Source organism: Eptesicus fuscus, chromosome 17, assembly GCF_027574615.1.
Source record: "Eptesicus fuscus isolate TK198812 chromosome 17, DD_ASM_mEF_20220401, whole genome shotgun sequence".
Taxonomy (NCBI): Eukaryota; Metazoa; Chordata; class Mammalia; order Chiroptera; family Vespertilionidae; genus Eptesicus; species Eptesicus fuscus.
In genome coordinates this window covers 57,631,557-57,656,180 of record NC_072489.1, presented here as the reverse complement: position 1 = coordinate 57,656,180, position 24,624 = coordinate 57,631,557, and the positions used below count along the sequence as shown (strand labels likewise).

At 52.6% G+C, this 24,624-nt stretch overlaps 1 protein-coding gene across 2 annotated transcripts in view; it reads left to right on the top strand.

The window, feature by feature from the left end:
• Positions 1-1,715: 1,715 nt before the first annotated feature.
• The window catches only part of MGMT (O-6-methylguanine-DNA methyltransferase), a 163,079-nt gene continuing 140,170 nt past the window's right edge, over positions 1,716-24,624 (top strand). Inside the window, exon 1 of one of the 2 annotated variants that reach the window (XM_008156148.3) lies at positions 1,716-1,818. The gene's annotated coding sequence lies outside the window, so the exon portion shown is untranslated. Of the gene's footprint in view, positions 1,819-13,498; positions 13,518-24,624 lie in introns of those variants that run through there. The other variant, XM_054728938.1, reaches the window with a different exon arrangement.

The window sequence follows — 24,624 nt, the reverse complement described above, 5'->3', positions numbered from 1 at the left end:
TCCAAACCCACCGGGACTGCACCAGCCAGGACTAAGGCGCTGACTCCGGCCCGCTCTTGGCTCCGGCCTTTACAGGAACCGGGGGCTGAGAAAATCAATTGTGTTCATCGGGGAGCCTTCCACTGGAGATGCTGTCCGAAGAGAAAACTGCATGTAAAACACCCACAGTGGCAAGCTCCCCGACATGTTTCTTTTGTTACGTGGCCCTGGCGCGTTTGTCCGGAGTTCGGGGGCTTTCAAACCGCACAAGGTTTTATGTGATCGTTACAAAATCCCCTCTTTTCCCCGAGGCAGGGTAGTGGGGATTAAGTTTGACTACTGAAGACAGCTTTGTTGTAAATGGTCTCATGTCACAAAAGTAGCTGGGAAGGAGGCTTGTTAAACGCATTTCTTGGGCTGCAAATCATTGGAAGCAAAAACACGCCGTGTTCATTTGTTGAACGTGAAAGGTAAGTATTTGGAGGTTTAAAAGGAGATGCAAATTATTACCGTTGTTCCCGCGGCCCAGAGGAGGCGGGCTGGTCTCGGGGACACGCTGGGAGGCCGGTGAAGTCCGAGGGAAGTGAGGACACGAGGCTGGGGCTGTCTACCTCTTCTTCAAAATTCCTTCCTGGGAACCAGTGTCTGGAGGATGGGATGGGATTTGTTAATACACGACGGGGACCCCCAGGGGCACCGGGCCCACCTGGTGCCAGGCGGTCATCTGGCAGGTGGAGAAGGCAGGTGCCCACACAGTACCAGGCTGGCAGGCCCAGCCCCGCCTCTTCACCTGTGCTCCTTGCACACCTGGCGGGCTCCTTGGGGGTGGCATTATGCTTATGTTGCTTTAACAACAGGAAGGGGAGTGTGTGGTGGAATGGGACAGGGACAAGGCATGGGGGAGCTTTGAGAAAATGACTTGAGTTTTTTAAATTTATCACCAAGGAGGGAAGAATTTGCCAGGAAGTGTGGGTTTTAGTTCTGCTCACTGGAGAGTCCGAGATACCACATTTCAGAGTCTCAGGCTTTAGCAGGTCTCGTCCTTGGGCCAGGGTGGCTCTGAGACCTCACTTTGGCTCCTGAACCTGGAACCCCTTGTGAAGGCATCTGCAGCGTCCTTCAATCTCCCCAACGAGGGCGACTGGGTCCCCTGCAGCAGGGCCAGGCCCAGGCGCCTCACCTGGATGCCACACTCCCTTTTCCCTTCCTCACTCGTCCCCCCCACCCCGGGGACATCACATCATCCACCTCACCAGCCCCTGGATCACCAAACTGCCTTTCTGTCCTGCCCTGGGGATCAGAGAGGCAAACACCAGCTAGCCTCTTTTTATTAATAGCTTAGGGGTTCATGTTAGAACACTGTCCAGATAAAAAGAAAAGTTCTGTTTATGCATTAACTCGCTGTGAAACTGCACCACAACACCCTTGTCAGGACACCCAGCAGGCATCCTGATGCAGTTTTGTTGTTATTTTCCTCTGTGAGGCTGCGCAGAGCGGGGTCAGCCCGGGCGCCGCACTGCGCATGCTCCGACCCCGCGGCGCTCAGGGCGGGGAGGCGGTGCCCGCGCTCGGCCCCGCCCCTGCCTGCGCCTGGGTTTCCTCCGTCCAGGCCCCGCCCCCGCGCGCCGTCGTCCCATTCCCGCGAGCCCAGGCCCCGCCCCCGCGTCCCATTTCCCCGCGAGCCCAGGCCCCGCCCCCGCGTCCCACTTCCCGCGAGCCCCGGCCCCGCCCCCAGCCCCGCCCCGCGCCCCGGACGTGCCCGGGCAGCCCTGGCGCCCAGACCACCTTGCCCCCTGCGCTCCCAGCTGCGCTGCTGGAGGTCGGCGCCTTGGGTTCGCGGTGAGTGTCCGGTGGCCTCCCTCCTGCCCAAGTTCAGGGCTCGCCCCGAGGAGGGCGGCGTCTGCTGCCCGTGGGACACGTGGGGCAGTCCAGCCCCGAGTGTCCCAATGGGCTCCCTCATCTCCCTGTCATGGTGGAGCCCGCCCTGCCCCCACCCACCCGCACGGGGCCCAGGTAGCTCAGGTGTGTCCAGGTGTGCCCAGGTGTGCACACGTGTGTCTGGTTTGCCCTGGGTCTTGTGTCCAGGACCAAGTCGCCCTGCAGTGACAGTGGCTTGGTGTGGGCACCTGGCGGTCCCTGCTCTACCTCCAGGTGATGGCCAACACCTTCACGCCATCACTGCCCACCTCCTGCCCTGCCCTGCCCACCAGCGCCAAGGGGCCGCCGCTCCCCTGTAGTTCCCAAGAAGCTTCCAGAAGCCCCTCCTCGGGCCTCTCCTTGCCTCAAGGCCTCAGCACACTCCTTGTGCAGAATTCCAGTCTCTGTCTTGTTTGAGGCCGGTGGAGAGGAGGACCAGGTGGGGTCCTCGTTACCTTGCTGGGGTTTGTCTACACCACACCCCACAGCCTCCAGGCACACCTGGAGTAGACAGGCGGCCTCTGAGAGCCATCCACACCGGCCCCAACATTCCCAAGTCGGGATAATGCAGGACAGCAGTCCTACCCCTCGCAGCCCTCCCGCCCGGGCTCCTAACTGACCGAATCTCAGGGGGTTTTCCCTCTGGAGGCCTCGGCCCGGTAGCCGCTCTCTGTCCTGGGAGCACAGTGTGTATGTGCGAGCACAGCGTTTGCTTGGTTGGGTCGTCCGTTATCCAAAGGGGCCACCGCTGGTGGAGGTAGAAGGTGAAGCTGTTGAAGGCAAAGCGCCTGGTTATTCACATGGAACCCGTGGAGTCTCTGAGCAAGGCTTCCCCTCCCCATCCCCATCCCCAGACAGAAGATGGGAGATGGTGTGTAGGTTCTCCCGCGTCCTCCATGGATTAGACCAGGGGTGGGAACCTTTTCTCTGCCAAGGGCCTTGGGATATGTATAGCATCATCCACGGGCCATACAAAATGATCAGCTTAAAAATTAGCCTGCTGTGTTTGGTCAAACATTTAATTAACTCACCCCTAATGCCTGGGCAGGGCCGGACGTCCCCCACTCCTGGATCAAACACTCAGGGAGGTGAGAAAGATACCAAGCAGCCTATGGCACCGTGGGGCGTGGGGGTGTAGACCTCCGCCCAGGCGGTGGGCGGTCCTGGGCTAGCTCACGTGGCGTGGCCACGCGGCAGGTCCCAGCAGGCCCACACGTGCTGAGGCCCGGGGTCTGCGAGCGCAGAGGGCTGGCCTGCCTGCCGGCCTTGCTTCCTGGCTCTGCTCTTGGCTAGCACTGGACAGGAGGGCTGCGCCTGTGACCGTGGGGCTGGGTGAACCAGGCCTCGGCACAGCCTCCTCACCCGCCTTCCCCGTGGACTAAGGAGCTGGATTTCACTCTCGTCAGACACATTTGTCCGTGGAGCCCGGCTGACCCACGGGTAGCGCCTCACTCCTGTTGGCTGCTGGCACCCTCAGACCTTGCTGGTTCTCTCTGCTTTGGGCCTGACTGGCCTCACCTGGGCCTGGTCTGCCACTGGGCCCCGGTCCCACGTTCCCCGTGCACTTGTCCTTCCCGCATCCGGGATGGAGGGGCGGCCAGGCCTGCGGAAGAACCGACCTTGTGGGCATTCCCGCCGTTTCTCCGCCAGCCTTTTTCTCCAGAACCCAACACAGCTTACCGTTCTCGGTATTTTTTAATAATATACACTTACCAAACTAAGTCTTATTTTTCTTATTGTGCTATTGTCTTCACTAGCAGAGAGGTGTTGACAAGGAACCCGGAAGGCTGGAGACCTTGAGCTCTGAAAGGTCAGAGCTATGGCACCCGCTGTCTAGTGGAGACAATGGTAGCTGAAGCAACTTCCACCTTTTGGTCTCATGTAAATCCTTGCTGATGGGCTATCATGGAGCTGTTACTGGAATTGCCTGCCTAAGGGCTGTGGGTGGATCCCAAACCTGAATAAAAGGGATCGCAAGGCCAGAGCAAAGCAGAGTCCTTCCTCTTGAGCTGGGCTCCCGCCTGGCCCCCAATATTTCCAAATTAATACTTTCTAGTCTCTTTCATTTGCGGGCGGCCTCCTCCAGAGCCCGAACCCTGAACCTGAACCCTGAACCACACGGGACATGGGGGAAACATCTGCATTGTACAGAGGATATTTAGAAGCCAGTGGTTCAAGCCACCCAGATCGTCCTGTTCCCACTTCCTTTGTGGGCATCGATGCCCTTTGCCAATCACGGGCCTTTTCTCCTTGGTGGAAACGGAAAGGAAGCAGAATCACTTTTTCTGAACTCTTTCCTGTGGTCGCCAGTTACCACCTGTCAGGTCATTGTCACACGTCGCTCTGACCCTGCCTGACGCCCTTGCCTGGCGTAGACTTCCTCTTCTAAGACCACGATCCCCGAGGGTCCCGACTTCCTGTGTGTGTGTGTGTGTCTCTGCTCACTCCAGGTGGGCACACTGGGCTCTGGGCTCTAAGCTCTGGAAGGCCCCGAGCTCCGTGGGCCTCTGTCACAGTCCCCCCTGACCCTGTTTCCTGGGATGGGAGCTTCTGACTCAGCTGCTTTCTGAAAGAGATGGGTGTTGTCATAGAATATGATTTTAAGAAAACCTGAAAGATGATAGTCATACACATAAACTACAGTATCACCATTGAGTGGGAGGGGACCGGGTGCCAGTATTTGCATTTATATTCGTGATAAATGAGCCACCCACGCCCCGTTCTTGGTGTGAAGTGAGTGTGAGTGGTTAATCTGAAAGGGAGGGGGTGTATCAGGAGGCTGCTGCCCTGGGTTGATGTTGTCCCTATTCTGCTAGTGCTGGGCACAGGGAGACTCAGCGTTGTAGACACAACCCTGCGGGATGTATGTTCTGCGACATTTGGGTAACTGCCACGTATCTGTTGGTCAGTGGATAAGAGTCCAGTTTTCTTTTGACTTAGAGAAGTGAACAGTGATACAAAGCTTCTATAGGAGGGCGGTAGGGTTTGGGGAACCATATACTGAATATATAGACTACAGTGAGTAACTGCTCCTTTCTGTGGCTAAGTGAACTGTCTAAGAAGAGGAATGAATCATTTTTGTGACCTTTTGTAACCTTTGAAGGAATCCGAGCGGTCTGGGCTGCTCTGGCTCACGTGTAAATCTGTCACAAGCAGTGTCTTGCCAAAGTGCACCGTCCCTGGAAGTGAATCCCGTCTGGGGCAGCCCCCCTCCTGTCTGCTCCAGCCAAACAGCCAACTAGGCTGGCCCAGGGGCCGCAGACACAGCAGTCACGCCCTCGCCCATGGGTGGAATGCTGAAACGTGTGTGTGTGTGTGTGTGTGTGTGTGTATGTGTGTTTGTACCACAAGTTGTTTTCTTTCAGATTAGGGGTTTGCCAAAGGAGTGGGGTCTCCAGGGAGGGAATAAACTCATTTGGCCTGTGATGCAGCTGCGGTAAAACCGGTTACAAATTCGACAGACACATTTTCTTACGGTTGTCACATCGGTTTTCGTGTGTGTACCTGTGTAACCACGAAAGGAACTGTGCGAGAGCTCTCCAGGCCTACTGTGTTCACTTGACTACTTGGAAAATTTCCTTGTTAGAATAATTTCCTGCCCGTATCACTTGTGAAGTCAGCGGAGTATCCAACCCTGGCGCTATGGCCCATTCCCAGAAGTCCAGGGCCAGCCGCAATGCGCCGTCCACCAATGGCATCGCTCGGAAAAGCAGGCACTTGTTAAATCTATTTGTTTTTATGATAGACATCGATCTGCCCGTCGCAATAATGCATTTATGGGCATTTTTCTGCAAGCACAGCGCTGGTGGCAGTTTTTACTGACAAATTGAGCCGTATGGATAGCAGTTTAAGAAACTCTTGCCTTATGGACAGATTGGGCCATTCCGGCACCGCCTGCTCAGAGGTCTGGAGATGGGGGAAGAGAGTGAGCTGAGTCTCGGGCAACAAAGGGGATTGGACATTTCAATGTGGAAATGTAATCAGTACGTGGTAGTTATTTGTCATTTCTCTGAAAACTTTTAGCTACAGTTGACTCCCCAGTCAAAAGGACTGAAAGTAGGGACCCCTTTCAGATGTTGACCGTCTCTGCTGTCACTCGTGAGAGCCACCCCTGGATCGGGGGACCTGTCGCTCTCCTTGGAGAGGGGTGGCCATGAGCGTAGGGGAGCGGCGTCTGCGCCCTGCCGGCATCAGCATTCCCAGGGCGTTTCTGGAAAACATGGGTTATTGGCAGACCTGCCGGATCAGGAGCTGGGGACCTGAGTCTCTGCTCGCTCCCCAGGAGGGTCTAGCGGACCCTAACGTTGGAGCACCTGCAGGGAGCCTAGCATGGCCCGGAAGTAGTGCTCTCCGCCCGACAGGCTCCGAGCCCCCCTTCCAGAGGGATCCATTCGCAGGCGGCGTTCTCAGGTGCCCGCGTGCGTGGATCTAGGTGCGTGGTTTTGTAACTCCTCAGGGACGTGTGAATCTCTTCAAATTGCAAACCGAGCATGTTATCACAGCGTTACAGTCGTCGGGCTTGTGGTTCTGACAGAAGATGCAGATGTTACCAGAACTTCGGCGTGAGTTTGGCAAACACAGGTCAGGCAGGGACAGCCACATTGTGTCTCACCCCCATCTTCCCTTTTCTCTCCCGCTCTGGGTAGACGCACTTTCATGGTGTGAGGTGAGGGCCCACGTTCAGCTACACACCTGAACACGTTTTCGTGGAACTGAGTTGCGTTTTTAGTGTATAAGGGCCAGAGCTGTGAGGGGAGAACAATGGAGAGGGTCTGGTGATGCCATTTCCTAGTTGGGTGACTTGGGGCAACTGTTAAACCCCCAGCTGCCTCATCTGTTGGGTGGAGGTGATCATGCTTTTTCTGTCTACCTGGACAAGTATAAGCACATGGAATAAGAAATACAAATTTCTGATGTATGAATTACTGTCTGGATAGAAATCTGAATTGGGAACCACAGTCCTGTAAAAAGGATGAAATTGTAACTGGAAAAAGGTGAGGGACCAACCAGAATCCTTGTCTCCCTCCAGCCCAATCAGCATCCTTGTCTCCCTCTGGTCCAATCAGCATCCTTGTCTCCCTCTGGTCCAATCAGCATCCTTGTCTCCCTCTGGTCCAATCAGCATCCTTGTCTCCCTCTGGTCCAATCAGCATCCTTGTCTCCCTCTGGTCCAATCAGCATCCTTGTCTCCCTCCAGCCCAATCAGCATCCTTGTCTCCCTCTGGTCCAATCAGCATCCTTGTTTCCCTCCAGTCAGGATAGCATCATTGTACAGATTCACACATAACCCAACCCCTCATTTGGGACAGTATACACGGGGTTAAGAGTGCAGGCCCTGGGAACAGAGCTTCGGGTTGGACCTGGTTCCACTAGTTACTAACTGTGACCTTGAGTAAAGTCACTTAATCTTTCCAAGCCTTGGTTTCTCCAAAAATAAGACAGATGGCACTGCCATCCATGAAGCTGCTGTGGGCTACTGGGAGGGATCACATTTCATTTGGGGTTCATACCAGGCTCGGCACAGGGCGAGTCCTGAATAATCATCATTGACGTTTGTTAGTTCAGCGTCACAAAACTGTGTTTGGTGGAGGCAGGAGTAGAGATGGGGTCCCGGCTACTGCTGTCCACCTCCCGCGTGTCTGATTCCGGGGGTTCACGGACCATGTTTGGTCCGGAGCGTGGCGTAGCTCGGTGCTAATTCGCTGGGTTTCTAAAGCGCCTTTTGTGTCTCAGGAAGTGGTTTTCTCTGCTGTGTCTGTTTTCCCCAATGGACATTACTGAGAGCTGCCAACGTGCTGGTCTCAGGTGCTTTCCGCCCGGGGGGCACTGTTCCGAGCGCTCCGGTGTGCCAGGCCGCTGACAAGCTCACGGTGTCTGGGCCTAGAACCGGCAAGCGGGCTTCGCGCGCCTTTCCCAGCGGGCACTGCCAGTCTCTGACAGCCCCAGCCCCTGCCTCTGGAAGGCTTGACGTTAATCGTCTGTTAAATCGAAAGACCTTCCCAAAGGACCAAACACAAAATCCGACACTGTGACAGTGGCCGGGAACCGGCAGTGACACCGGCATGTTGACAGTATTTCCCCACGTGTGACTGCTCACACCACGGTGTGGGCGGTTACGTGGTCCATCAAGGAAGCTTTGTCAATACTAGAACCTCTACGATGTGTGTGTGTGTGTGTGTGTGTGTGTGTGTGTGTGTGTGTAAATGGGTCTTCCTTGGGGGTATCTCTTTACCTTCATATCTCGATGGGCCTGGTAGAGTTACTCAAGCTCCAGAAGGTTCTGGCCGGTGTGATCATGATATTGCTCATAGTAACACGTATGGAAGGGTTCCTGTGCTGGCTGCTTTCACAGACCGACTTACCCCGTCCTCACGCTCCGCCCCCCGACGACCTAGGCACCATCAGCATCCCGGTTCGGCCGGGGAGGAGACTGGCCCTGGGAGGGCGAGTGACCTGCATGGCCCACGGGGACAGGAGGCGGGCTCTGGGCCCAGCCAGGTGGATTTGGAACCTCGTGCAGCCTTTTAACCGCCCAGCAGGCCAGGCGGCCTTTGTAATGGTGACACGGGGAGCCCTGGAGGTCCTTCGGGCAAGATGTGGCAGAGATAAATGCACACCTGCGTTCACTTACATTTTCTAACGCCAGTGTGACCGGGCATTATCCTTGGCATCATGGGGAGAGCAGTGCCCCCACGTGGGCCCTGCTTGAGGGTGCTGAGGACGGGCCACTCCGCCGGAGGGCTGGGCGCAGTGAGGCCTCGGCGGCGTGAGACCGGACCTGTGGCCTGGCCCTTCACGGAAAGTGTTCGTATACACCCCTCCTTGTTTGAGGGGGGCGGGGCTCGTGTGAGGGTGGGTGCCAGAGGAAGGAGGTGGAGCATCCCGAGTGGGTGTGGGCGGTCCTGGTCTGGTGTTGGCAGGAGTCCCCACTGACCTGGATTGGGGTCAAGGATAAGGCACGTGGAGGCGGCCCGGCGTGGCAGACCTTTGTGCACTCCAGCGGTGGTCAAAGCCAGACTCGGCGAAGCTCCTGAGAAGTGGCGCTGCCAAGTCCCGGTGCCCTGACCGTGTCACCTAGCTCAAGGGCGTGCGGGTGTGGGATGACGGAATCGGAGAGGATGCGGACGGACGGTGTCCGTAGCTCGGCACCCGATCGGAGGTGTCCTCAGTGCTTGCAGCTGCTCTTAGGAGTAAGGCGTCCACACTCCAGCGGGACTTCCTAGAAGGCTGGGCGGAGAAGAGAAATGATGTATTTCCCGAAGTTACTGAGTTTAGCCAGCTCTCCCAGGGAAAGCCCAGGTGTGCTATTCTTTATTGTGCGGGAGAGTCTGTTTCTGTCAGCGCTGTCTTATCATCAGAGGGGCTGTCGAGGCAGATGGATGCGCCGAGCTCCGGGCGTGTTTGCTGATGGCCGGTTCCCACACCATCCGTCCCCGTTCTTGTCTGCCATGGTGCCCGCAGTTTCCCCGGACGTGGGACTCTAGACGCTAAAACAGGGTCCGGGGTGCTTTGTTACCCAGACACTCTGATTCCAGGGACCTCCGTGACGCCTCACTGTCCCCTGCTGTTAGCTTGAATCCACATGAGATTGAGCCATAATTAGTTGAGGGTTTTTTTTTTCCTACAAAAATATAAGCTCAAAGACTTCCTCTGAGCTTTTAAAAACATTTGTTTATTTCTGCCGCTGGTGTGATTAGAGCATCGCCCAGAGTCTCGTTTCATTTCCCGGTGGACCGCGGTCACGGTGCTGGGCTCGCGGCCTTCCCTGCTCTGCTTGTCACCCCAGAGAGGCCCGCAGAGGTCATGCTTCTCATTTCCTCGGCGACTTTCCTCCTCTGAGTGTGAGATTTCTTCTTTGGGCCCAACGTGCTTTCGCTCCTGCCCATTGAGTATCACAGCAACTAAAACAGGGTGGATTCCAGGAGGGTTAAGTAAATACTCTTTTCTGTTGCCCTAAACTAGTGTTCTAGTAGCTTCCGCGCTAAAGCGTGTGTCTGGCGATCCCGTGGAAACTCCCGATGACGCGTGGGAAACCCGGATCACGGCTGCGCGTTCCCGATCCGCGTTGGCTGCTGCGTGCTCGTTAACACCTGCACTCGATTCCGTGTGACCCGGCGACAGGACACTGGCCCCAGGCGGCGGGCCTTTACCTGTCTGCAGGGTCACCTTCTGGAAGCCGCTGGGAAGTGGCACGTTGTCCGCATTGGGCCAGGCCACCTCCATTCACTTGGGGCTGCCCCTGGGGGTGCAGAGCCAAGGGCACGTGGGCTCTAGATTTACACTGTGAGTGTTCACATCTGTCTCATCCCTCCACCGCCAGAGGAAGCTGCCGGCTGCAGCCTCGGTGACCTCAGTGGCTTTGGCCTCGCTTGTCCACGCAGCCGCTTCCCGCCTCTGTCCCCGAGGGCACTGGACAAGCCTCCTGGGGATGCTGACCTGCTCCAGACTCAACGGGGCTGCGTGCCAGCACAGGATGCATCACAGGGAGGCCCCAGACATGGCCGCGTGGCACCCGGTACATGGGTGAGGGAGAGTCACTTCTCGATCCCCCTCCTTCCATTGAATGCCCGGGTCTAGACCTGCTCCAGGGAAACCCTCCTTCCCGCCAGGTCCCACATGGAATGAGCCTCAGAGACTCATCCTGACTCCACTTCAGCCCAGAGCCCCCCACCTCCGGTCTGGCATGTTCTCTGGAAGCCTGTGCATTGTGCTGTGCTCTGAGAGGGAGTGGGGAGGAGGCCTTCTCGGAGCCCCTCACACTCCGTGGGGACCCCACACCAGCTCTCCGCCCTGGTGTCTCTCCCAATCCTCCCGCTTCTCAGCTCCTCCAGCAGCCTCTTCAGCCCTAGCATGTCCCCTCCCCGGGGGCCCATCCCACTTCCGCTGAGTTTCCGCTCTACTTGTGTGCCTCCATCTCTCGCTGCAGGAAGTCCCCGCTGGAAGCTCTCCGGGGCCTGGTGTGGGCTGGTGCTGGAGGGGAGGCCCAGCCAAGGATGCCAGACACAACTTGCTGTGGACTCTGAGCAGCAGGCTGGTCGCCGGCCCCGGGGTTGCAGGACAGGGAGGCAGCAGGCCAGGCAAGAGCCTCCTAGCGGGCCCCGGACGGCGGCCAGGCCAGGTGTTCTCCTGGAGCCAGGGGACGTGCCCTCGTGCACGCAGGCCTGATGGGAAAAGGCCAGGTGAGAGGAGAGACCAGCGTAGGACTGAAGCTCAGGCAGGGGTGAGGGAGCCAGTCTGGACGTTTTGGGGGGGATGTTTTCATCGGTTGATTTTCTTCTCGAGGGGTGTCAGTTCAGTCGCTCTCCTGCCTGGCCCAAGGAGCAGCTTGTGGTCATCGTGTGGACACCAGCTGGAATGCTAAGGCCGTGCCGTTTGCTGCTTTTCTTGCTCAGGTGCCTGGGAACTTCTGGAGGTCTCTGTTGAGTTGGGGACCTAGACGTTGCTCACGGGAAGCTGCTGGCCCACATCTGTCCCAATCTGGCCTGTGTTACATCCGCGGCCTTGATGGGGGCCATGTGGAAGTAGGGGGTGCTACATTTCCCTCTGCACCAGTCTCCCGGTCAGCAGGCCCTCAGCACGCGTCAGGCATGCAGGGATTTCTAGGGTTGTCGCAGACACGTAGGTTGTTAACTTGACCTGAGGATGTTGCCATTCCTGACGCCCCCTGTGCCCATGGCACCGGGGCCCTGGGACCTGCCTCGGGCCCACCTGTGGCAGGGAGACTGGTCAGTGCAGAGACTCAGGTCCCTGGCGAGGGGATGCGCTTTGGTCCCCAGCGTGCCATTAATATTTAAAAGGTGGATTTGCATTCCCAGTTCCGTTTTACTTATTTATTTACCAGCGAGGCTCTGTTTGTTGTTTAATTCCGTAGTGGGAGTCTCTAAGAATATGATTAACCTTGAGGGTCATCTCATAATGTAATTATTAATGATTGATTCCGTGTATCCTTGAGATCGATGAGCGGCACGCCGGTGTGGCGTGCGGTGGGGCTGGAGTCCGCCCCTTCCCTCCATGTGGTTCTGTGACAGCAGCAGGACCAGTTTATTACCCAGAACAGGTTTGATGGCTCTGAAGTGTATGATTCGTTTGATATAATTATCATGATATGTGGTGTTTCCTTCTGTGACTGGTGCTAATACGGCCAGTGGTGCTAACGCCTCCTGCCACTAATGGCCAGGGCAGGGGGGTGTCGTAATTGATCTTCCTGGGAGTGCTGTAATGGGAAAACAACCCAGGCTGTTTGAAGTCTATTTTACAAGTGTGCATGGGGCCTTAGGGATGTTATATTGAAAAACCCAATTGTACAGTTACCATGGGAACCCAATTAGAATAGATTGCTAGATTTTTTTGTGTGTGTGTCTTTCATCTTGACCAAAAATCTAATGTATTTTAAATGTTTTCATATGGAATTGGATTCAGACACTGACTTGTTCTTTGTGGTTTTGTGTGTTTTTTTTTCTCGTTTCCAACCCTAAGCAGAAATAGTGATAAATTCTGTGATGGAGCTTTGTGGGGAAGTCTAGAGAGATTTAATCAGATTTTTGTGGAGAATTTGTACCAGTGGTGGGAGAGGCGGAAGTGGTGGGAAGCGTTTAAAAGATGGGCGAAGGGGTCTTTTCTTCTTACGGCCAACAGGGACCCGCCTGTGCCTCCAGAGGTGCTCTGGGGGGATGATAGGTGTGTACACATCCCACCGCCACGCACACACCTGAGAAAATAGGAATGGTGTCCATGGTCACGCGGATGGCTCTCACGGGTGTCCACGGGCGTGTAAAGGATGCCGATGGCCACAACTGCCGTGCTGGTCGCCAAATGCTTCCCCGGGAGCGGAGTGACTTTTGTGGTGTGGAAATGCCCACATCCCCTCGGTGGCACCACGTCTCTGGAGGTGCTGAGGAAACACACAGGCACATGCATTCACTTACGAGGTCTTGGCTTACATGTAAACGTCTATCCACTCACGGTGTGGTGGTGAGACCAACACCTTTGCAATCTCAGATGATTGCTTGAAGTTTTGAAAGTTTCTCTCAGCATAAGATTCAGTCCCTGGTCAAGTTCTGTGGCTGTTTACCAATCGTCATGTGACATGTCCAGGCTACTTACGGAATTCCACCTCCGTGGTATTTCCTGTATTAATTTGGTCTTCCCTATTTTCCTATTGCAGTTTTTCCTTTTTCTTCTCCCTTCCTTCTTTTCTCTCTCTCTCCTTTTTTCCTTTTTCAAGTCATGTTGTTTGATGCACACTGAAGAATGTGAGTTATGGGTAAATTATAAAATGAAAATGGTAATCAGGACCCCTGTCCACTCAGTACCACATTCACATCAGCAGTCCCGTGGACTTCATCTCTGTGAGCCCTCCCTGGCCCCCTCCCCGATCTCCTCCCCACCCCCCGGTTATCAGTGTGTGGGATTGTCTGTTTATCCTTCTCTTGCTTTTCAGTTGTGTCTGGTTTGACCGTCTGTCTGCTCCTCGCAGGGTGTCGTTCAGCGGGGCTTGTTCGGAGCTCTCTGAAAGGATGTTCTGTCTGGTATTCCGAGACTGGGCTTCTTCCTCAGAGTGAAGTTTCTGAGTTTCGCCCGCGTTGCTGCATGGAGCGCATTGTACATCACAGCATGTCACCGTACGACTGCACACCGCTGGCTTCTGCACTCCTCTGTCTCCTGTCGCTGGGCACCGGAATTGTTCCCGGCGTTGGCTGTCACCCCTGCATCTGGGATCGCTCTGTACGCCGCTCCTGTGCACACTCGTCACAGTCTCTCCTGGGGATATGCACACTCGGGGCACAGTCATTGCTCTGTCGGCGTTCGTGTTACAAAACGTACTGTTGAGTAAGAATGGTCGGAGCAGATGAGACTCCTGGGGGTTGATGGGTATGCTTACCAAGACTTGGAATCACTTAACAGTGGCCCACCGTTGGGTAGAAGCTAGCGTCTCCTTGTGATCTTAACGTGCGGTTCTCTGATTGCCGGTGAGGTTGAGCTCCTTTTCATGGTGCCATTCGTGATTCCTCGTCTGCAGGACGCCTGTGCGTAAGCCTGTGTTTCAGCGGGGTGGTCCATTTCTTACTGCTTCATAGCAGTGTTTTATATATTCTGGATCCTATTCCTTGGCCAGTTATACAGGCTTCAGGGATGTCCCAGCTGGTGGCTTACTTTTTCTTTTTCTTTACATTCTTAGATGGACAGGAGTTGTTAATTTTCATATAGTCGAACATAATTGAATTTATGATTCTTTTGCTTTATGGTTCTGTTTCTGTACTAATACGACACTGTACTAATGACATAGCTGCAGGCCACTTTTAACATGGGGGTACGTCCTCACATTGCGGTCATACAGATTGCAGAATCTCTTGTCACATTCTTGGGAAAGGCCTTTGGTGTTTGGATTGGAGGCACTTGGATCTATAGATGGATGTGGAGAGAATGACATCGTCAAAAAATTTTTTTATTTATTGATTTGAAAAGGAGGGGAGGGAGGGAGCGAGGGAGGGAGGGAGGGAAGGAGGAAGGGAGGGAGATTTGTTGTTCCACTTGTATATGCATTCACTAGAGGCCCGATGCACGAAATTCATGCAAGAGTAGGCCTTCCTTCCCTGGCTGCGGGCACCGGCTTCCCTCTGGCACCTGGGACCCGGGCTTCCCTCACAGCCGCGGCTTTGTCCTGAAGGCCGCCCAGAAGGACGTCGGTCTAATTAGCATATTACGCTTTTATTATTCTAGATTGGTTGGTTCCTGTATGTGCCCTGACTGGGATTGAACCCGCAACCTTGGGTATCAGGATTTGACGCTCTAACTGAGCGACCCAGCCAGGGTCTGAGAGAATGACATTTTTATGGTATGGCTCTTCCTCTTCAAGAATATGCTCCCTACATATGTTTACTTAGGTCCTCTTCAGTCTCTCAGGGTTAGTCATTCTTTACTGCGATGTTTCCTCCGGGTCCTTACTGTGGTGTCTGTTTTTAGGGTTACGATTTCTTTTTGATTAGTATAGAAAATGCTGTTGATTTTTTTGTATGCTTGTCTTCTATCTAGTTCCTTGCTTAATTCTCACTCTGATTTTAACATACTCTGTGTATATTCTTTGATTTTCTATGTACACCAAGCATGTCAAACTCAAAGGCTAACACGGGCCAAATAAACAAGACATGTGGCCCGCGGGCTGCGAGTTTGACATGCTTGATGTACACAATCACTTCACCTATGAATGAGAGGTTTGCTTCTTTCCCTCTGCTCTGGTAATCCTGTATTCCTTTACTGAGCATGTTGTGCTGGCTAGGATGTCCAGCACCATGCTCAGTCCCGATGTGGTGATAATTAATATACTAACTAACCCTGTTACTTATTTTAAAGAGGAAGATGCTAGTGTTTCACTACCAGAAACAATGCTTGCTGTAGGCTTTTGGTGGAACGTTCTCTTCTGGTTGTCTGAGAAAAATTTTAAAGTCATTAGTGGCCTTTGAACTTTATTAAATGATTTTTCTGCGTCAATTGAAATTGATGTGATCCCCACACCCATGCCTGTTAATGTGGATAAATACTCATAGATTTATTAATGCTAAATCATTTTTGAATTCTGGGTTGAACCTTACTTGGATCACTAAGCGCTATCTTCTAAACAGCTGCTGGACTAGGCTTCCTGTTTTGTTTTGTTGTTTAGGATTTTTTTCAACTGTGCTTATGAATGAGATTGGCCTATTTTTTTTCCTTTTTCATAGAGTCCTTGTCTGATTTGAGTTTCAAAAATAAACTGACTTCATAGAGTAGGTAGATCATTCTCTATTTTATGTTCTCTATAAGAGTTTATATTAAATTGATCTTTTCTTTGAACATTTAGTAGATTTTTGTGTATATTATATAACCTGGTATTTGTGGGAGACTTTTTAAACTGTTGATTTAATTGCTCTTGTAGTTATCAGATTATTTATTTTTTAGCTCTAGTTAGGTTAATTATATTAAGCCAGGTTTTCAGTTTTTTGAGGTGGAAAATTGTTCTTCGTTTTCTCATTATGTTTTAAATCTCTGTAATTACATTCCCTATTTTCATTCCTTGTACAGTTTATTTTTACGTTCTCTCCTTTTTAACTTGTTCGGTCTCACGAGATGTTTGCCTGTTTCTGTAGTATTTAGGAACCAACTTTAGCCCATTGTGTCTTAGATTTACAGCCAGCTCCCTGGTGGATATATGTCACTTGTTTTGGAAAATTCTGGACTTACTTCTTTATATTATTGCTCTTCTTACCCACTCCCCTCCCCGGTTGGACTAACTGGGGGGAGGGGAGTTCCGGTGACGGTCCCTCAGAGCTTTAATGCTGGTTTGTTTTTTCCATTCCTTCCCTCTTTTTGTGCCACAGTTTGGATATTTTCTGTTGCTCTGTCTCTTGGGTCACAAATCCTGTTTTCTGCTCTGTCCTATAAATCTTATCTAGTGAGTTCTGAATTTCACATTTTGTGGTTTTTGTACTCGGATCACCATTTCATACTTTAATATGCATTTCAATTCTGTATTTAACATTCTCCACTGTCTCATTCGTTTTGTCTATCTTTTCCTCTTATTTTTAAACAGATCATTGTAATTATTTTAAAGTTCTTGTCTGCTAACACCTGTGTCTTGGACACCCATGCTTCTGCTTGTATTTTCTGTTTTCCCTTCTCTTGATTGTGTAGTACAGGCACACACGTGTATGCACACACACACGCACAGCACATGCACACTCACACATGTAGGGCAATAACTTCTACACCAGGACTAATCAGAATTTTGTATTTGGCTTCTTCCCCTAACCTTGTCCCAAGCGCTTATTGAAATCTTTGCTGACATTGGGTCTAGAGACAGTGTGGTGTCCCACTCCAAGAGGTAACCTTCTTTCATCGTAGAAATTTAGGGCGATGTCATATCTGAGGATCTGTCCTAAAGAATTAATGAAAACTTGGTGCATAGAGATGCTTACTACAGTGTTTTTGAGAACTAAACTAGGTTGGGAAGACTTCTGACGTCTTAGGGAGAAATGGTGAACAGCCATTCAGCTGCCTAGGTTCTGGGATGTGTCTCTGATCTCTGGTCACCGTGGTGTTACGGTCATTTATTCAGGTGCTCACTCATGCAAAGCATCATCTACCTGCTGCTCGTCAGGCTCCTGGGCGGGGTGTGTTTGGGCAGATGTGTCAGTGTATGTGTCTGACTTTGAATTGGCTGGTCAAGACCCTGACCGTGAAGCTTAGGCTTGTGTTGGGCAGAAGTGACTGACGTGCTCAAGGACCAACCACGTGCCTTGGTTGCTTTGTGGCCGGGCTCCTGGTTTATCAGTGACGTCCTCCGACCTCCTGGGTCTCCGTCTCCCTGAGACCTACAGGGACAGGGCCGGTCAGCACCGTCAGCATAACCTGTGGCAAGGATAGAATGTTCTGTGTCTGTGCTGCCCAGGATGGTCGCCCCTGGACACACGCGGCTGCTCGGCACTTGAAACGTGAGGAGTGCATCTTGGTACCTGAATTTTTCATTCTGCTACGTTCTAATTCAGTTAAGTGTAAACAGGTTAACTCCATGTGACTGCATTGGATGAAGCTGGTCTGGGTGGGCTGTTGGCTTAGGCCAGTGGTCGGCAAACCGCGGCTCGCGAGCCACACGCGGCTCTTTTTGGCCCCTTGAGTGTGGCTCTTCCACAAAATGCCACGGCCTGGGCGAGTCTGTTTTGAAGATGTGGCGTTAGAAGAAGTGTAAGTTTAAAAAATTTGACTCTCTAAAGAAATTTCAATCATTGTCCTGTTGATATTTGGCTCTGTTGGCTAATGAGTTTGCCGACCACTGGCTTAGGGTACTGAGTGGACTTGAGAGTTCTTTCTGCTTCAACATTTGGTTTCCTTTGCTGTTATTTGTATTTATTTATCACCAGGGCTTTGAGCGTTAGATTTGCTTTGTGTGTGAACACATCACACACCATTCCCTCTCTGTGCTGTGCCCATACGGACATCGCCGCCATGGGGGAGGAATGGGCCTGAACAGGACCCTGAGGACATAAAGTGGCCGGGTTAGGGAAGAGCGGAGGACTTGTTGGGAACGATCTTGTGCTGCAAAACCATGGAAGTGACTCGGACATGGGGACACCACACCCAGACCCTGTCAACTCTCCGAGTCTCCATTTACCAGGCTTTGGCGTTTTGACAAAATCAACAGCTTAAATGTATGGTTCAGTTTCCTGTGACCAGTAGTTGTTTGTAAATAAAACTAATTTCTTGTTGAATTTGTGGTACAAATAACATAACAGGCTTACAGATCACTTGATCCTCCTGGTCGAGGCCAAATAAATGTAGTCTGAAATGCTGGCTTCGGGCAGGAGTTTTCTACGAATCTTAAAATATCCGCTTTGTAAAACTGGGTTAAGTTATTTTAGAAACTATAAATAGTCACTTGGTAATTGGGTGTTTGGGTTTATTTGTGAGGATGGAGTGCTTATTAAAGTTCAGTGCGTTTTTACCCCACGGAGCCGAAGCTTTTATAGGCCAAGTGACGAGACACTGGCTCTGCGCGCGCGCGCTCGCCGATTATGACTTGCTAGGGGTGATGGATGGCCCGCTGAACTTGCAAGTCCCTGGTTTGCCTGCAGAGCAAGGAAATTCTCATTTCTTCCCATCGGGCCCCTGCCCAAATTCTGGAGCCTTTCTCTGTGACCCTCACCTCCCGGTATCACGTCGTCGGAGGGGAGAAATGATAACACGGACATGCTTCGCTGTCAGGCGGGGATGGGATTGGGTCTGTCGCGGGCTTATCTCCTGCCGCCAGGATCCGTCTCCCCTGTTTCTGGGCAGAGCGGCTTCACGTGGTGAAAATGACATCAGGACTTCCCCGGGCTGTGTGTTCCCGCAGAAACAGCCCTGCGTCTGGTCACGGAGAATGTAATGACATTCCCAGAGGCCCCCGCAGGACACTTTGGGGTCTCCCGTGTCCAGCAGGATGGCGCTGACAAGATTGATGCTGCCCCGTGAGTCCCCGGAGGTCTGCGTGGTGGGGGCGGCACCGCAGGCTCACGGTGCACGTGGGACTCGGCGGGCACTGAGATAGAGGCTGTGCCGTGTACTGCTGGCCGCTTGGAGTCTCCCTCTTAACCAGATCCGCACTGTCTTTAAGGAAAGAAAATTGATCATTTACTTCTTTGGGATCAAGTGTACTTACAACCGGGAAGCCGTTTTATAAATATTTAAGGAAATGCAAGTGTCTGGAATTTTCGTTGTCACTAATCTGCCCCCAGCCCCCCACCCCCAAGCCCCCCACCTCCAGCCCCCGAGCTGCTGTCCTCCTGCTGCCTCATCACCCACCCTTCCCTGTGATGTGGAGAAGCAAGTGCGTTTCACAACGTGTGGAAGTCGGACGAGCGCCCAGGGAGGGGAGAGGCTGCGGTCACAACCAGATGAACCCGGGCTCAGGCTCAGCATCTCGGTGACATCCTCACGTGTGGTGTTTCCCTGGGCGCGCTGCAGGCTCTGCTTCCTTTGTGAGCTTGTCTAACAGCACACCGCTGCCGGCCCCAGCCGTGGCTTCCAGCTGCGCGACGTGGCCTGGCCTGGGCTCTGCTCACTGCTGGGTGTGGGGCCGGCCCGGGCCCTCCCCGCTCTGCCCGTCAGCCTGGGCCACCGCGGAGTCCGGGATGATTCCGATGCCCGGTGTCCCGGTGCTTCTGGAAAAAATACCGCCACAGCGGTGTGGGCCGTTTCAGATAAACTCGTGCGCAGTCCGCACCTCTCCTCGGCTGATGGCTGCTCTCGGGTAGAGGTCTCGCGTGCTCGCGTCTTTCTCCTCCTCTGGGGCAGGAGCGGCCCGGGAGGGCAGAAGCTGGGAGCGGCGATCCTCGGTGGGTTCTGATTTTAAGCGGGAGGAGACGTTTCTGCGTCTGATTTGCAATGTGATAGAAAGCTGCTGGCCCGCTGACACTGACCTTAATTTATGATCTATTTAACCTTTTTCTTTCCCAGCCACAGCTCACGTCCCCTCCCCATACCTGCATCTCTGCACCCGCGTGGCTCAGAGGTAAACACGTCGCCTCACGGTTCCGAGTCCCCGAGGCCACCGAGGGCTTTCACTGAGAAGGTTAATGCCCGTCTGCCAGCAGGGAGGGGGCCACGAGGGCCCACGGAGCTTCTCGGCCCCCCATCCCATCTCCCCGGCCCCTCTCAGTGGACAGAAGGGGCCTGTGTACCTGCTGTGACCCAGGCAAGCACGTCGCGATGCAGCATGTGGCTGTGTCTGTCACCTGCGGGCACATTACAGGCTGAGTTTGTCCCTGGTCCCTGCAGTTCTCATCCACTTCCACCCCAGCCTGCACCCGTGCCGAGTCTGGGGCTCTTGTGGTCTGTGCCGCTCACTTCCGTGCGGGCTCTTTTAAACGGGCTCGGGCCAGCCGTGTGCTTGTGGGGAGGTCACAGTGCAGACGGGGCTGCCGGCGGAGTCTTGTTTGCAAAGGAGAATGTTCCGTCTGCTGGCCTGGCCTAAAGGTGGTGTGTGGCGTCCTCTTAAGGACTCGGGGAAGCAGGCTGGGCGCTCAGGGCTGACACTGGGACTGGCATAGACCCGTGGTCGGCAAACTCATTAGTCAACAGAGCCAAATATCAACAGTACAACGATTGACATTTCTTTGGAGAGCCAAATTTTTTAAACTTCTTCTAACGCCACTTCTTCAAAATAGACTCGCCCAGGCCGTGGTGTTTTGTGGAAGAGCCACACCCAAGGGGCCAAAGAGCCGCATGTGGCTCTCAAGCTGCAGTTTGCCGACCACTGGCATAGACAGAAAGGAAATAATTTCCTTTCAGAATAGGTGGACCAGTTAATTAGCTCATTTCTCAAATATCTAAATGTTGCATGTTGAGAAGAAATAAAACAGTGAGGGTCCTCTAACATTATTTTATGTGAAGAATAATAATTTCCTTTCATAACATTCTCTCTGAATTTCGTGGGTCTTTTGTTTTTCACTAACCCATTTGATGCTATTTTATTTATTTATTTATACAGACACATTTTTACTTTCTGTTGTTGACATTGTTACAGATACCCCTCACTCCCGCCCCGCTTTACCTCTGAATTGGCATGTTTTCCTACACAGGATTCGTCATGATTCGTACTCCCCTTGGTTGTGAACAGACACATTGGAAGTTTGCTAGATGAGCATGAAGCCCTCTCAGAGGTCTGCTGGTTTCTGTGGTTTAAACGGGGACTCAGGCCGTGTTCGTTCTCCGAGGTGTGATGGCAGCAGTTGTAAGGAGGGTGTGTCTCTGTGGACACCTGTGAGGTAGGGTCGTAGCCCTGGCTCATTCTCCACGAAGTGGGGCTTGCTGGGGCAGAGGACCGTACCGCGGAGCTGACAGAGATTGCGGTTTTCAGCAGGTGAAGACTGGAACTCGGTGGACATCCTCTGAAATGGCCAGGCCTGTTCCAGGGAGGCGGGCCCATTTCCCCCCTGTGCACTGTGGCCCGCCCCTCCCCGGGGCGGCAGGCCGGCCGGTGTGGGGGTTCGGTGGTGTTTGTTACGACACAGTCACACAGCCTGTGCTGACACGTACGGTGTGGAATGTGTCTGTGCCGCGGACGGTGGTGGGTCTGGCAGAAGCCTGTGCTTTGAAGAACTTGGCGTTTGACCTTGAATCCCCCCCTGCCACGACGCGCTGTGTCCTTGGCTGCTTACCTAACATCTCAATCTGCCTCCTCGTCTACAGGTGACTTGCTCTACCTGAGGTTTGCGGGGAAGAGGAAATGAGAGGGTGTGTGTAAAGCACCTGGCCAGGTGCCCGGCGTCTTCAGCTAATAATTGTCAGTCCTCCCAGCGAGGCCCTCCCACAGGTCCTGGCCATGGGGTCCCCTGCAAAGCGGCGAGAAGCGTTCTCTCTCTGGGGTGTTTGCTTTCTGGCAGAGAAGGGACCCAGTGATCACACGGTTATTTTATTTTGCCTTACAAGCGGGAGTGAAACAAGGTATGGATAATGTATGCCGGGGTGCGGTGTGAAGACAGCGGGGGCCCAGGTCCGAGGCGGCTTCTCCGCGGTGAAGATGTGATTGGGGACCCGGCCAGCTGCCTTCCTAATGGCCTGTGTGACTCCCGCGCTCCCTGTCACCTGTAATTAACTTAGGGGAAACTGATGGGGGGACTCCAGGATTTCTCCCTTTCTTGTCTTTCAAATCAAGTTACATCCTTTTTTTTTTTTTTTTTTTTTGCAATCAAGTTTCAGAGAAAACGAGGCCCAGAGAACAGATGTGGAGGCTGTGCGAGCGCAGTTCCCCGCACAGACCCAGCTGGGACAGTGGGTTTCAGAAGAAATGCAGGCGCGTGTTCTTTTCAGGACTCTACTCCTTCATTTATATTTACAACTGCGTGATGAGTATGAATACAGATATTTAGAGTTACTGGAAAGTCCTATATGTTTATGTGCACGGGCCATCGCTCACAGTTTAAAGGGAGGCAGGTAATGGCTTTGCCCACACTGCCCGAATTTTCCCTTTTTTTATTATTATTATTATTATTATTATTCTCCAGCCCTGTCTTCAGGTGTGCAGCTACTTTAGTATTATGAAGGATGATGGATGACGCCGGAAAGTTTCTCTGGAAGCACTTCTGATATTGTGCAATGCACTTGGGGTCAGCTACACTTGACTGATGCGTGATTTATCCCCTGGCCCTGCCACTTGCCGAGATAAAGCTGCTGTTTTATCAAAAATGCCAGCAACTGTGATTTAGAATTTATAAACCCCCGTTTCCAAATAATTGTTCTGATTACTTCCTGCCTCGGCAATAAAATGATAAAGGTAATTGCACGCCAATGTGAGATAGCACCAAAATGCAATGAAATTAGCCTGAATTAGCCTGACTTGTCGATGAGAAGTATTTATGAAACGCGGTGTTGCAGTGAGGGAGGGCGGATTACGGCTGCCAGGTGAGTGATGGCCTTCATGCTCATCCTCCTTGAAATTTAAAAAAGAGGCTCTTTCTGCTGAGCGTGATTGTGCCTTTGAAATGAAGTCGGAGGGATTCTTCTAATTGGCAACAATAACGCATTTGGAAGGTAATATCTTCGATTGTGTTATGCCTGGTTGGATTCCCTTTTGTGTAGAGGCTTCCGGCTCCCGCTTCTCCGAGCTCAGGTAGAAGCGGGCTTGGAATTCTGTCGCATCCAGGGGCTGGGATGCTTTCTTCTTTTTTTAGCAGTGCTTCTTGTCTGAGTGTTACAGACTTTTAAAAATATATGTTTATCAAATCATTTAGAGGTCAAAGGGAGAAATTCTAGTTAATTTTCTTAAGTTTAAGGAGCACATATGGGAGGTAACCAATCAATATGTCTCTCTCACATCAATGTTTTTCTCTCTTTCTCTCTCTGTCTCTCCCCCGCCCTTCCACTCTCTGTAAAAATCAATGGAAAAAATACCCTCAAGTGAGGATTAATAACAACAACAAAAATGCAAAGATAACATTTTCTGTAATGAAGAAGGTTTGTGGATATTACTAACTAGAGGCCCGGTGCACGAATTCGTGCACCAGTGGGGTCCCTCGACCTGGCCTGCCGGATCAGGCCGAAACCGGCTCTCAGACATCCCCTGAGGGGTCCTAGATTGCAAGAGGGCACAGGCCAGGCCAAGGGACCCCACTGGTGCACGATTGGGGATGGGGAGGGATGCGGGAGGTTGGCCAGCTAGGGAAGGACTATGGAAGGGCTCCAGGGTGTGTCCGGCCCATCTCGCTCAGCCCAATCAGTTGGACCCCAGCAGCAAGCTAACCTACCAGTCAGAGCGTCTGCCCCCTGGTGGCCAGTGCACGTCATAGAGAGCGGTTGAGCGGCCTTAGCATGTCATTAGCATATTATGCTTTGATTGGTTGTACCAACGACCAGATGATGGACACTTAGCATATTAGGCTTTTATTAGATAGGATTATTTCAAAGAACTAATCTGTCCAAGGAAATGGAGTGAAATCCAGTACTGTGGCCAGTGGTGTGAGACAGCCGCCGTGGAGGCGTGGTCTGTGGAGGCAGCGGCCTCATTTCCAGGGCAAGCAGCGTCCTTGTCCGACACTTGGCTTTACAAGGGTTCTGTTTGCTTTTTCCTTTTGGGTTGGAACTTGCGCTTTTCCTGCATGAGCTGTTTATGATTGCTGCCCCAAAGTGTCTGGAATATATATTGCTTTAAGCTGTGGGATGAAGTTCCTCTCGTGGTGGTTTAATTTTTATTGCATCCCCACGGTGGGCTGGCTGTTGTTCAGGTGATACTCACGCGGTCCCTGCCCCGTGAGACCCCGCTCGAAATTGCATCTTCCGTGCGGATCGCGTCCCGGGAGCTGCACGCACACGCTGCAGTTCCCTCTCACTTCCGTTGGCGCCGTCTCTCCTGTTTGCCCGGCATGTTAATATTTCTTTGTACGCCTCACATTATTTCTGTAGAAAAAGTTGGGTTTCACTAAGCAGAAAATATTTTACCGTGATAGGAGTTAATTATTGTAGTTCCAAGTGGTTTAAAATTGATGGGATGACTCAGTCTCCAGCTCAAATTCTGCTGCAGGATGATTTAGAGATGCTATCATTGCTACGGTATGTTTTCCAGCTTATCCAGAGATGGCTTTAGAAAAGGAACTCGACTCTGCCAGACACTGTACTTCTCTTACTACTGTCTGCTTAGCTCTTCATGGTGATACAGGATTCTGGAAGGTGGGGCTGCTGATTCATTGAAATCCATATATATAATACTTAAAACTCTTCTAAAAA